The sequence below is a fragment of the Dasypus novemcinctus genome, chromosome 1 (assembly GCF_030445035.2).
Source record: "Dasypus novemcinctus isolate mDasNov1 chromosome 1, mDasNov1.1.hap2, whole genome shotgun sequence".
In the NCBI taxonomy this organism is placed as follows: Eukaryota; Metazoa; Chordata; class Mammalia; order Cingulata; family Dasypodidae; genus Dasypus; species Dasypus novemcinctus.
This window is the reverse complement of record NC_080673.1, coordinates 79,478,709-79,491,090: the sequence shown is the minus strand read 5'-3', so window position 1 is coordinate 79,491,090 and position 12,382 is coordinate 79,478,709.

The following is a 12,382-nucleotide window of genomic DNA, read 5'->3' as shown; positions in this document are numbered from 1 at the left end:
CTTCCCTGCTGCCCTGAAGACAAGCATATTAAAAATATTCTGGTTAAGAGTGGAATAATCATCATGGAATATAGACTTGATCAAAATAATCTGACTAAGAAAACTATAAAATTAAGAAACCTTACAACATTTTAATGTCATGCTGTCCCTTCCACAACTTTCCAATTTGGCTAGAAGGCCTAGAAACCCTGAAGGATTCCTACTCTGCTCTTTAATTTTGAGGACAGGGTTTTATTTAGCCTCCCTGTTTCTAGGCCCAAAGACCCATTTCCAGAACATAGGCCAGTAGATATAAAATAATAGATGTAAAGTCAAGTCAATGCTAGCATACCTGGTCTCACGGCATTCCAGGCCACACCTAGAACCTTTCTTTGAATATTCGTGGTTCTTGGGGGACTTGGAGATATTACAGGAAATGAAGAAATCAGATTGAATGAATGACTCTTAATAGATTTTATTAAGGCATAATTCCTGCTGGATCATGACAGAAAGGTTACGGATGTCCTCAGTTTAGCTCAAGGGTACTCATTTCATCAGTGTTTATCTATGTCACTAAGATCTGTCTTGTTCAACTTTTAAAACGTTCCTCTCTCACACATACCTTAACCACCCACCTCTCGTCGCAAGTAGTGCAAGCATCATCAGGAGGCAGAGAAGGGTGGTCTTGGCCCCTATTGGCGTAACCTAACAAGGAGCTACTGGCAAGATGGAAATATGGTTTGAGAGTCCCTGATCAGGCATCACTGAACAGAACAAAGAAAGGTGGATTTGAAGCTCAGGGGCACAACTGGCCTACTGGCCATAGGACCTTGTGGGGCATATTTAGTGGGTGGGCTAGTGAAGGAGCAACAAAAAAGATGATAGAAGAAGAATCATGTTAATAAGTGTTGGAGAAGGCTAGGGAAATTTTTAATAGGGTTAAGTATGATGGGTGAAGAAAGATTATTGGTTACATGACTGAAATTTGGATAAGAAGACATTTACATAGGATAACTGAAAGAGAAGCTAGATTATAATAAAGTCTATGCAGTACATGTTGATCACCCAATAATTATGGCAACGGAAAGAAAGAGAGGGATGGGTGATTATCCTGCAAAGATATCAGGGTTAAGAAAAAGTGATTTTTTTCAAACAGGGGAAAGACAAATAAGGTATTCCCTTGGTGAAGAAGAGATACTCTGTTGGGGATGGCAAAGAATGGGTGAAGTTATAGCAAAAAATTGTATAGAAAGGATGAAAGTAGACATCCTGTAATCGGATGATTTCAACCAAATCATTAAGGTAAGCGATAAGGTTATACACTGAGAATGAATGCAGCTGGGATAGGTTTGGGACCTGGCAGAAAATGATTCTGAACATTTCATGTGTAGAATTTGATGGGGGCAGAAAAATTCCTTAAGAATCTAACAAAGTGATTTATAGAAACTGTCTGAATCAAAGTCAGGAATAAGAATTCTTTGATGTGTGTGTATGGTTCTAAGTCTCCAATTTTGTTTCTCTAGATTAGGGGTTCTCAATTGTGGCATTCTGGTATTTTGGGCTAGGTAATTCTTTATTGTGGGGGGCTGGTCTGTGCATCGTAGGATGTTTAGCAGTATCTCTGGCCTCCACGCGTTGGATGTCAGTAGCAAGTGCCCCTGCCCCCATCATGACAATCAAAGATGTCCTCAGACATTGCCAAACATCCCTGCCCTAGCCCCAAAAGACCAATGAAGGTTCTGCTGATTTCTTTGTTCCCAGCAGTAGTTTTCCCTAGGCAAAGCCTATGGGCACAGCCTTTTGCTCTTCTCTGGAATCTTGGCACCACCCTGTACTAGTTGGTTCAGTACTTCTGATGTCTTTAAACAGATTTTCAAAATAAATTATCTGTTTTTTCTCGAAGTTATCTATGGATATTTTGTTCTGTTGAAAGGTATCACCTAATATCCAGAAACAATTTCAAAGAATTATTATTTTTTAAAATTTCTTTTATTTAGTTCTATTTTTTCTTGTCTAGTCTTCTAGTTTTTTCTTTAGTCTAATCCAGGACTCACCCTTTTCTTCAGTCTATAGCCCATGGGCCAAATATGGCTGTTGCCTGTTTCTAGAAATAAAATTTTATTGGAACACAGTCACACCCATTCATTTACATATTTTCTGTGGCTGTTTTTGTACTACGATGGCAGAATAGTTGTACCAGAGATCTTGGGGTTCTAGACCATAGCTTGAAACCCCTGCTCTAGATCTTGAAGGCAGGAACCAAATATTTGTATCTCTAGTATCTAATATATTGCACCTGAATGACTGTGTGCTTAAATTTTCTTATTTATCTAAAAATATAAATGAAACTAAATCTTTTTCTTTAAACTAACTAAACACGATGAAAGCTCTTACTGTATTTTGTCTACATTACTATGTATTGTTTGAGCCAAAAGATAATGACTAGCTAAAGAATAATGTGTAGGTAGGGTTTAAGTTAAGGTTATAGATCCAATTCCTGGTTGTAGCTTTTTTTTTTTTTTTTTTTTTGGTCATGGACTGCCCCTTTAAATATCACTGCCATGTTGCAAAAGCGTATTAGTTATTACAAAGAAGACAGGACAAAAGGGGTAAATTCTTCAGTATAAATCAGTCATGTCTACTAATTAAAAACACTGTGTAGTTTTTAAGATGTCTATTTACTTCATCCTTCCTCTTTCTAGTAATAGGATGGCTCCATTTGTATCTTTTTTATATTGCATGTATTAACTTCTTTTTGACATTCATTTGTAGAATATAATAATTAATATTTGATAATTTCTTATTTAATAATAAGAATGTCTTCTATCTAGTTTCTTCCACAATCCCTTGAAATAGTTACCCTTTCTTCACATTCTTTCACAGGTACAAAAGAAGTAGAGGTGATTAGTAGAATCTTCTGTCACAATTGAGCTCATAAACTATAGAAAAAGATATTTACTAGCTCAAGGTTGTTGGGATTAGTTGTCCTTGGACTAAACTAATACCTGTGTACCCTGTCTACTAAAGCTGTCATCATCTGTGTGCTTCTACTTTAAAGCCTTATAATTCTTATAATGATTTGCTTTACTAATCTTTAATGATGAACATCATTAGTCAGACTTTATCCTCATCTCATTTTGCATCTTGAATATTAATAAATTCTGTGACAAAAGCACATTTACCATACTATAAATCTTATCAGTCAGTCTTTGAAGTTAGTTTAAACTCTGAAACAGTGTTGTTTAATGATTTTGAATTGCCACTGTACCTGGCTGGTATCTATTGTTTATTTACTTGTCTCCTGAGGGCTACTGATAATCTTTAATGATTTACATCCTAAAGGTTCCTTAACCAAAACAATTTTCTCAAGAAACTAAAGGGGCTATTTTTGTAATGAATGGCTATACTAACCAGAGAGCATGCTTCTGTTTTACCCCACTTGAAACAAAGTATCTTGCATCATGCCAACATATGGTTTCATTTATTGCTAAGGCAGGATAAGGTGGATTCAGAAAAAAAGAATGGTCATATAATGACCATTATATGATCTCGTTTTTGTACTGGAAATTGTCCTTCATGTCTTAAGTCAAGGTTTGCATTGTGTAACTTTGAATGAAAGTGTGTAAATCGTAGAAAAAAAAATATTACTGTGACCTAACCCACTCTACCCCTCCCTCCCATTTGAAAAATCTACTTTTTCAATGAAAAATGTTGGAGTAAGGGTAAGGGGCATTATTATATTTGAAATTTCCATGCAATGACTGTGGATTTCATGTATTTTTTAAAAATTAGCTGCACTTATTAAAACACTTTTATTCCTCCAAAAATATAATGCATGTAATCTGGATTTATAGCTTTTCAAATTAATTACTCAAATTCAGGTGATTCTTGGACATTTTTTACACACTCATAGATGAGAAATATCAGTGTATTAGAAATATCTCATGTGTGCATTAACTTTTCCTATAATGATAACATACCAGTACTTTTCAAAATTGTCAGTCCCTGCAAATTCTCATGAATGCTTATATATCTTATCATACAACTTTTCTTATATTTTCCTAAAATTCCATAGCTATCTGGCAGAACAGATGACTTTCTCAAACATCATCTCAATGCTTTGATAAACAAATCTGCTTTAAATTAAGGAGGGAAAGAAAGATTTTTCAAAGACCTTTTACATTTTTGCAAGGAAGAAATTTTTCCTATCTGAGGGCCCTATTCCCAATAATGCTAATCATTACTAGCATCAGCAATTTTAGAAGAAAAAGACAGGAAAAGTACAACTCGAAATAATAAGAAGAGATCTGGAAGTTATACTTTAAATGATAGACAAACTTTTCCTGTCAGTCAGAGTTCTTAGATGCTGGCATAATGACCCAAGTTGGAAAGAAGAAACATGGAAAGAAATACTACCCCTTGAGATATTTAAGGTCAGATTTGAGAAAGTGCTGGAAAACAAAATGCAGGAAAAACCCCTGAATAAGTTGCCAGGAAATTGGCCTAAGTGACCTCCATAGAACTTTTTCTGTGTTGTAAGGGGACCCCAGAGTCTGGTTTGCAGAGAGCATCATCATAGGGAGTAGAGGGAGAATCGAATGATTTATTAACCAGTTATTATGCACCAGACACTGTTTTAGATGCATTAAAACATTTCATTTATTACATCAACCTCTAAAAAGACAATTGGGGTTCAGATAATTATGAACCTAAGGCTGTGCAGAGAATACAAGTAGAGCTGGTGTTGGAATCTATACCAAGCCCACCTGCCTCTGAAAAGACTACAACTTGTGGCAAAACAGTTTTATGATTTAAATCAACAATGGCAACCACCATCACCACTGCAACAACAGAGAAGAGCTGCTGCTCAAATGTCACCTCCTCAGAAAACCTTCCCTGGAGGAGCCACCCTACCCCCCAGCTTTACTTTTCTTCATAGCACTTGCCACGGTGACAAACTATTTGGTTATTTGACTTTGTTGTCTGTCCTGACTACTGGAATGCGAGTTTCTAGAGGGCGTGGACCTTGTCTGACTTGTTAACTTCTATATTCTTTGTGCCTAGAACAGTGTCGGAAATAAGTAATATATATTTGCTAAATGAATGAATGAGCAAAAGCTGGTTTTTAAAGAAAGAGTAGATAGTAAGCGTGTAACACATTGGCAGTACAGTGTGGTATAGTCTGTAAGACATTACTTTGGTACAAAAAAATGCAGCAAATTGAATCATATTTTTGCTTAATATGGTAAAAGTAATTCCTTATATGAGAAAATACAACCCATATCTAAAATGCAGCTCCAATTGACTCAGAAGTCTATTGGCGTTGTTTTACTTATTAGGTATCAGTAATATTACTATTGCAACTTTTAAAATTTTCAACGTTGTAAATGTAAATGTATTTATTCTTAATCTTAGTAGCTTCTGGAAGCGTAAGGGCAGAGCTGGCAATTTCATTTATCTTGAGAAGTTATGAAGTAAGAGAGGGGTGTAAAGAGTGATACAGAAAAATGAAAAGATCAGAAGAGGGCCAACTAAATTATGACAGCCTAAGAGTCCAATTTACTAGACTCATCTAGGACAGCTAACAAGGAGTTGATAACTGACAACAGCAATCTCAAGGAACAGAGAGAGTCTGCACCTCCAAGCAAGAAAGACCCATCCATCTGCCCCATGGGATCTAAGCTTCCCTAACAAGTAGAGGTGGAGTGGGCATCACCATCACAGAATCCTCAGGATTGGGGAATGGACGATGGACTAGAATAGACTTACAGTTGTTCTACTGTAGATTTGTTGTGATCCTAGCAATGGAAGAACTTTTATCATGGATGTGCAGGCAGTGGCCACTGGAGGTTCTGAGGGGAGAGGGAGGGAAAAACATGTAATTTGGGGGCATTTTGGGGACTTGGAAGTTGTCCTGAATGACAATGCAATGACAGATACAGGCCATTGTATATCTTGTAATAACTTGAAAAGATGTGCAGGAGAGTGTGTAAGCTACAATGTAAACTATAATTGTCACTTAATGGCAATGCTTCAAGATGTGTTCATCAGTTGTGGTCAATGTACCACACAAATGAAGGATGTTGTTGATGTGGGAAAACATGGGATGGCTAGGGAGTAGGGCATATGGGAATCCCCTATTTTTTTGTGTAACATTTATGTAATCTAAGTTTCTTTTTTTAAAAAAATGGATATAAAAAAATCTCCACAAATTAATCCCTGTTGAAAACCAAAATTCCCCCCTAACTTTATGGGCTCTCTATTTAAAAGTCTTAAATATTTTAAATGAAGTCTATTCAAGCAATTAAAATAAGCAAAAACTACAATCAATGGACAACATGTGATGGGATTTTGCATCTGATATATACTAAAAAGAGCCTTATGCAAAATTGTAGTTCTTTTCATAAATAATAGGTTTTTGGCTTACTTCTTCTACTGTGACTCCTTATTATAAATGCACTGAAGTGCGAGTAGTGCTGTGGTTTGAAGCTGTATGTATCCCAGAAAAGCACGTTCTCAAGTCTGATCCCTCCCCGTGGGTGTGATTCCATTGCAAATAGGATCTTTTGTTGAGGCTACTTCAATTAAGGTACGACTCACCTCAATCAGGATGGGTCTTGATCTTATTACTGGAGTCTTTTATAGAGAATGAAGTTCAAACAGAGTGAGCAAAAGCCACAGGAAGTAAGAAGCTGATATCAACAAACCTGGAATAGAAGGGAGAGACCAGAAGATGCTACCATGTGCCTTGCCGTGTGGTAGAGGAGCCAAGGACTGCCACCAGCCAGCCACAGAGTGCCACAGTCTTTGGGGAGAAAGCATTGCCTTGATGATGCCTTGATTTGGACATTTTCCTGACTTCAAAACTGTGAGTGAATAAATTCCCATTGTTTAACCCAACCAATTTCAAGGTATTTGCTTAAGCAGTCTAGGAAACTAAAACAAGTAGATACAAGTTTGTGCAGCCTGAAGTTATACAGTGTAGGGATGGGGGTTGAGGCCTTATAAGAAAAAGAGTACAAAATTTTTTATTGAAATTAGACATGAAAGTGAATATTTATTTTGAATGAGGGAAAAAAAACAAAGTACAAATTTTTAAAAGCTAGTAAATTCCACAAACCTTATAACATCCAGATAAATAACAATACTTTTAATTAATTAGTTGCTTGATACAGCTCTCTTTTCCTCACATTATTTTGGTTGAATCCCCTTTGATCTCCTCTTTATATGACAATAATTTTGTAACATCATTTTTTACATTAGCTTCTAGCATGGTTAATCAAAACTGGCCTTTTATTATTGATAGTTAGGTTTCATACAACATGTGACTTCCCATACAGATGTAATCACTGTCTAACATGACACAGGAATGTGCCCATAAACAAGGGGATTCTGATAAATTCTATTTCTCATGATTGACATTAAAAAGGAAAACAACGTATGGTATATTTATAATTATGCTACATTATCACACATACCACGGAAAGCAGAGAATTTTGTGTTTGACTGTGCCTCAATTAGAACTGAATCTTCACTGACAGTTACTGTGTTTGGTGTTCGGCAGAATTTTCCACAGGCAGATACTGGCATAGTACATTTCAAACCTTGTTTCTCCCCCACCACCCAAATACTTCCACTGCTGGCACCACAGAGTGTATTGATGCCACCTTAAGACCTCTGGCCCTGCCTTTGACTGTTTCCACACCAGGTGAATTAGCACAGTGTCACAACTGGTAGGAGTATGCCGGAAGCTGTTCATTCCTATGCTGGGGCAGCTGGCAATAACTTTATATGGATGTGATTGCAAACCACATAAATATATTCCACTAAACCCAACTGAACAAATGCTCATGCAACTTCTCCTTAGCTGGATTCCAAAAATGCTAACAGGCTACTCCTCCACAACTTGGAGGAAAACTGAAGAGAAAAAAGAGCAACAATCGTATCCAAATTCGGTTAAGTATTTTACTTTGGCAAATTTTACAAAAGCCATGAGCATGTGAACATGCAAGGAAGGGTCCTTGAGGCTCCAGCTCTATTAACCTCATTCAATTCCTCTCTGGCAATTGGCCCAAGCCTATGGCACTACACAAGATTTCATCTGTTCATGTATTAATAAAGCATGCTTTCCCCTTTCCTCCTATTCTTCCTGTTTTTCAGGGAATGATGAGGAACTGTTTCCTTGTCATTTGTATCTCAACCCAGGGAGGCTTTTTCTGGCCACCTTCTGTGTCCCATTTTCATCACTCTGTCATATCACCCTGTTTTACATCCTTTCTACTGCTCATTTCTCTCTGAAGCTATGTTGTTCACTTATTTATTGTCTGGATTCCCCAGTAAAACGTGGGGTCTAAGAAAGCAGGAATCTTGCCTGTCTTCTTCAAAGCTACATCACCTGAACCTAGAAGAGTACCTGGCACTCATTCATTCAAATACTTTTTGAATCAGTGAATGAGCTACAAACTTGAACATTCATAGTTAATTTTTTAGTCAGCTCAAGAATGACATTTTATCATTTTACACAATTGATTTCAACTCCGGTCTCCCATGTGATTGGGTTGGTGGGCATGACAATCTCAAGTGTGATCCTTCCTCCCCAGGGTTTGCAAAGGTCCTGGGGCACAACAAAGCAACAGGTCCTTAGTCGTTTGCCCTTGTTGGTCACTGAACTGTCCATGGTCTTAGCCTGTGGTCAGGTACCTAACTAGCTGTGAAGATTTTGATGTCCAACATCCCTCCAAAGACCCTGCAGCCATTTTCTCTAGCAGTATGCTGCCCCTCACTACTTGATAGACACACAGACCTCGGCACATCCCCTAGTCAGGACTGAACGCTTCTTCTCTCCCTTGCTTCTCTCAAGGGCACTCCCTTCTCTTCCCTCCCCCTCTGGGACACTTTGCACAATCATTTCATGGAGTTTAGGCCTTACCAAACTGAGAATTTCTGTTACCTCCTTTTGTTCCTGCCCAGCAACTGTTCCTGAGTTAAGGAAATAGTAAGAGCCTGACCACTTGTGTAGAATAGGAAGTGCGAAATATTAAGAACAAATAAAAATTGATGCTTCAAAAGTTATCCTGCTGTATGCATTATATATATTTTATATATATATATATTGCTTTTTTAAGAGGTACTGGGGATTGAACCTGCAACCTCATACTTGCAAAGCAGGAGCTCAATCACTGAGCTACACTCCACTCCCCTTATTTGTATATTGGAAAAGAAACTGGCTGTCAGCTGTGTTTTATGCCTACCTCATGCTGTGAAGTTGGGCAAGGCAGCAGCAACTCGGGGCTTTGTGTAAAAGTAGGATTTTGCTGGTGGGCATCCCCTTTCTTTTGAGAACCTCTCTGATGGAAACTTAAAATCACAGCAGCAGCAACAGTGACAGCTTCTTCCCAAACCTCACTCAGCCCCAAAACCAGAGTAAGATGAGCAGGGAAAACTGCTTTAGGAAGGGCTCGAGGGCATCTTCTTTCAGACTGCCGGTTCTCTCTGCTCCCTGGAATGTTGCAGGACACCCTCGCCACTTGCTCAGATGGCATTTCACAGATGTGCATTCCAGGAAACGACACAAATACTTGAATTGCCACAGGCTCTCTCAGGGTCAGCAATAGAGGATGAATTGGAGATTCTTCAACAGCCAGAGAATTGCATAACTGCGAAATACTGGTTCACAAATGTTTATCATGTTGATACTTGTATATTTTTTAACACTTTGGATAAAGTTTTGTTATCTACAATTAATTCCAGCCAGCATGGATCTGCCAGAAGTTAAGAACAATCATTACAAAAAATCTTTTTTCCTCTGTCTGTGATATTAATTTCTTCCTATATATTTAATCTTATGCCTCTTTGTTGTAGTCTCTTTTCTTAGGGGGAAAAGATAAAACAACAAAAATAAAATTCATTGTTTCAAAGCTCTCAATTTTAACACTGATTTTCAAAGCTCCCAATTTTACCACTGATTTCGGTGGGTATAACTTAGTGACAATTCCAATTCCATGGCTCATAAAATTGTTTTCTTTAAAAATACATAAGTTATTACTTAAATTTGATCGTCAATAATTCATTGACTTTGCCTTACATTTTTCCTTAAAAATTGTCTTTAATTTTTCTTGTGTTTCAGATAACCATGTACTATTTGCAGTGCAAAATGCACAGTATTTATTACTAAACACAAGAAGTATCAACATTCCTTGACATTAGAGACAAATGCCCTCCAGTTCTTTTATAAAGGTCAAAAGCCTAAAACTATTTTTAAAATTTTGTTTGACTCCATTTTTATTGTCCTAAAATAAGCACACATAAATACACTTTTGTAAACTATGCTTTTTAAAAATGAAATTTCCAATATATGTATACCCTAAGGAAACTTTAATTCATATATTTTCATTTGGTGATTCATTCAAATTTACTTCAAATAAATAGATTAGCAGTTGTGAAATGCCTACTAGCTTTTTTAATTTTTAAAGCCCTTTTAATTAGCAGGAAAATATGATGGCTCAAAAGGAAATGCAGTCTTTTCCTTCTGGAAAATATTGGTGTAGAAATTAAAATCATGGTGCATTATTCCAGTTTGGCTATTCGAAATTACATATAATTTTTAGAATGGTGTTTAATCCTTTTGCCGTAATGGTTTATATTTCTCAAAAAAGTGCTACTAGTATAATGAAGAAAAACCTCTAAGCCTTTGGACAATTAGAAAGACATCATAGACATTAGCTCAAAATTGAAAGTAGTGATATTTTTGAGTGAAAAATTGAATTAGAAAAATAAAAAAAGAGGAACAAGCCAGGCATAGATAGCCAAAGCAAAATGATTGTAGAATACATCATTCTTAGTGGAATATTTTTGTCTCATAATGTTCATTCCCAGTTCAATTTAGGCTCAGAAATCTTATTGGGTTGTCAAAATGGGGAAAGATAGTATAAATATTATTTACTGAATGAATAATTGAGTGAATGAATGAGCTGTGGTATAGAATAGATCATCTAAGCATTGTTAAATCATTTAAATGGCATAGAAATAGGGTTAGTAGGGAAGCAGATGTGGCTCAAGTGACTGGGCACCTATCTACCATATGGGATGTTCAGGGTTTGATTCTTGGGGTCTCCTGGTGAAGGCGAGCTGGCCCGTGTGGTGAGCTGGCCTGAGTGGAAAGCTGACCCATGCAGGAGTGCTGGCCTGTGCAGGACTGGTGGCCAATGTGGCAAGTTAGCCTGAGCAGTGAGCTGGTGCAGCAAGATGATGCAACAAAAAGAGACACAGAGGAGAGGCATTAAGAGATGCAGTAGACCAGGAAGTTGAGGTGGCGCAAGAGATTAAGCACCTCTCTCTCACTTGGGAAGGTCTCAGGATCAGTTCCTGATGCCATGTAAAGAGAAGACAAGCAGACACAAAAGAACACACAGTGAATGGACCCAGGGAGCAGACAATGGGGAGAAGGGGCGGTAAATAAATACATCATTAAAAAAATACAGTTAGTACTAGATTGTTTTCGAACTACTTATTACATCACTTTTTTCTACAGAAGTTTGATTTTCTAAAAGATTTTATTTATTTATTTATTTATTTATCCCCCCCCCTTGCTGCTTGCTTGCTGTCTGCTCTGTGTCTATTTGCTGCATGTTTTTCTGTGTCTGCTTGTCTCCCTTTGTTGCGTCATCTTGCTGTGCCAGCTCTCCATGGGTGTGGACCATCAGCTCTTTGTGGGTGCGGGCCAGCTTGCCTTCACAAGGACGCCCTGGGATGTGAACCCAGGGCCTCCCATATGGTAGACGGGAGCCCAATCGATTGAGCCACAGCCGCTTCCCAAAGTTTGATTTTTTTGCTCTTGATTTTCTTACAGTCCTAAATAATATAAAGGGCAGGTTTATATGTTGTTTGATCAAGGCTCTAATTCCACTTCTCTACTAGTGTTTCAGTTTCATTCTGTTGGGTCTGGGATTTTATTTTACCCTCTTTGCAAGTTATTAATTCAGCCAGTTACTGTTTCATGGATGCTGAAAGAAGACATGAAACTCCTGGGCCAGAGGCAAAGAACTTTATTACTCATGGCAAAGCAAGCAGCATGAGTATCCACATACTCGTATTAGTTTGTCTTGCCCCAAGTCCCATGGGAGTGACATAATACAACCCATATGGATACTACATGCACTGTGGATTTGCATCACAGCTGAGGTACACTTAGTTTAGAGAATGCATTATTTTTTTAAAAATTAATTTATTGAAGTAGATCACTCATACATAAACAATAAGTGTATAATAATAGTTGTGAACTTACAAAACAAACATATATAACATCATACAGGGCTCTCATAACTCACCCTACCACCAATAACTGGCATTGTTGTTAAACCTTTTAAACTAATGATTTAAGAGCATTGTTCAAAATACTACTACT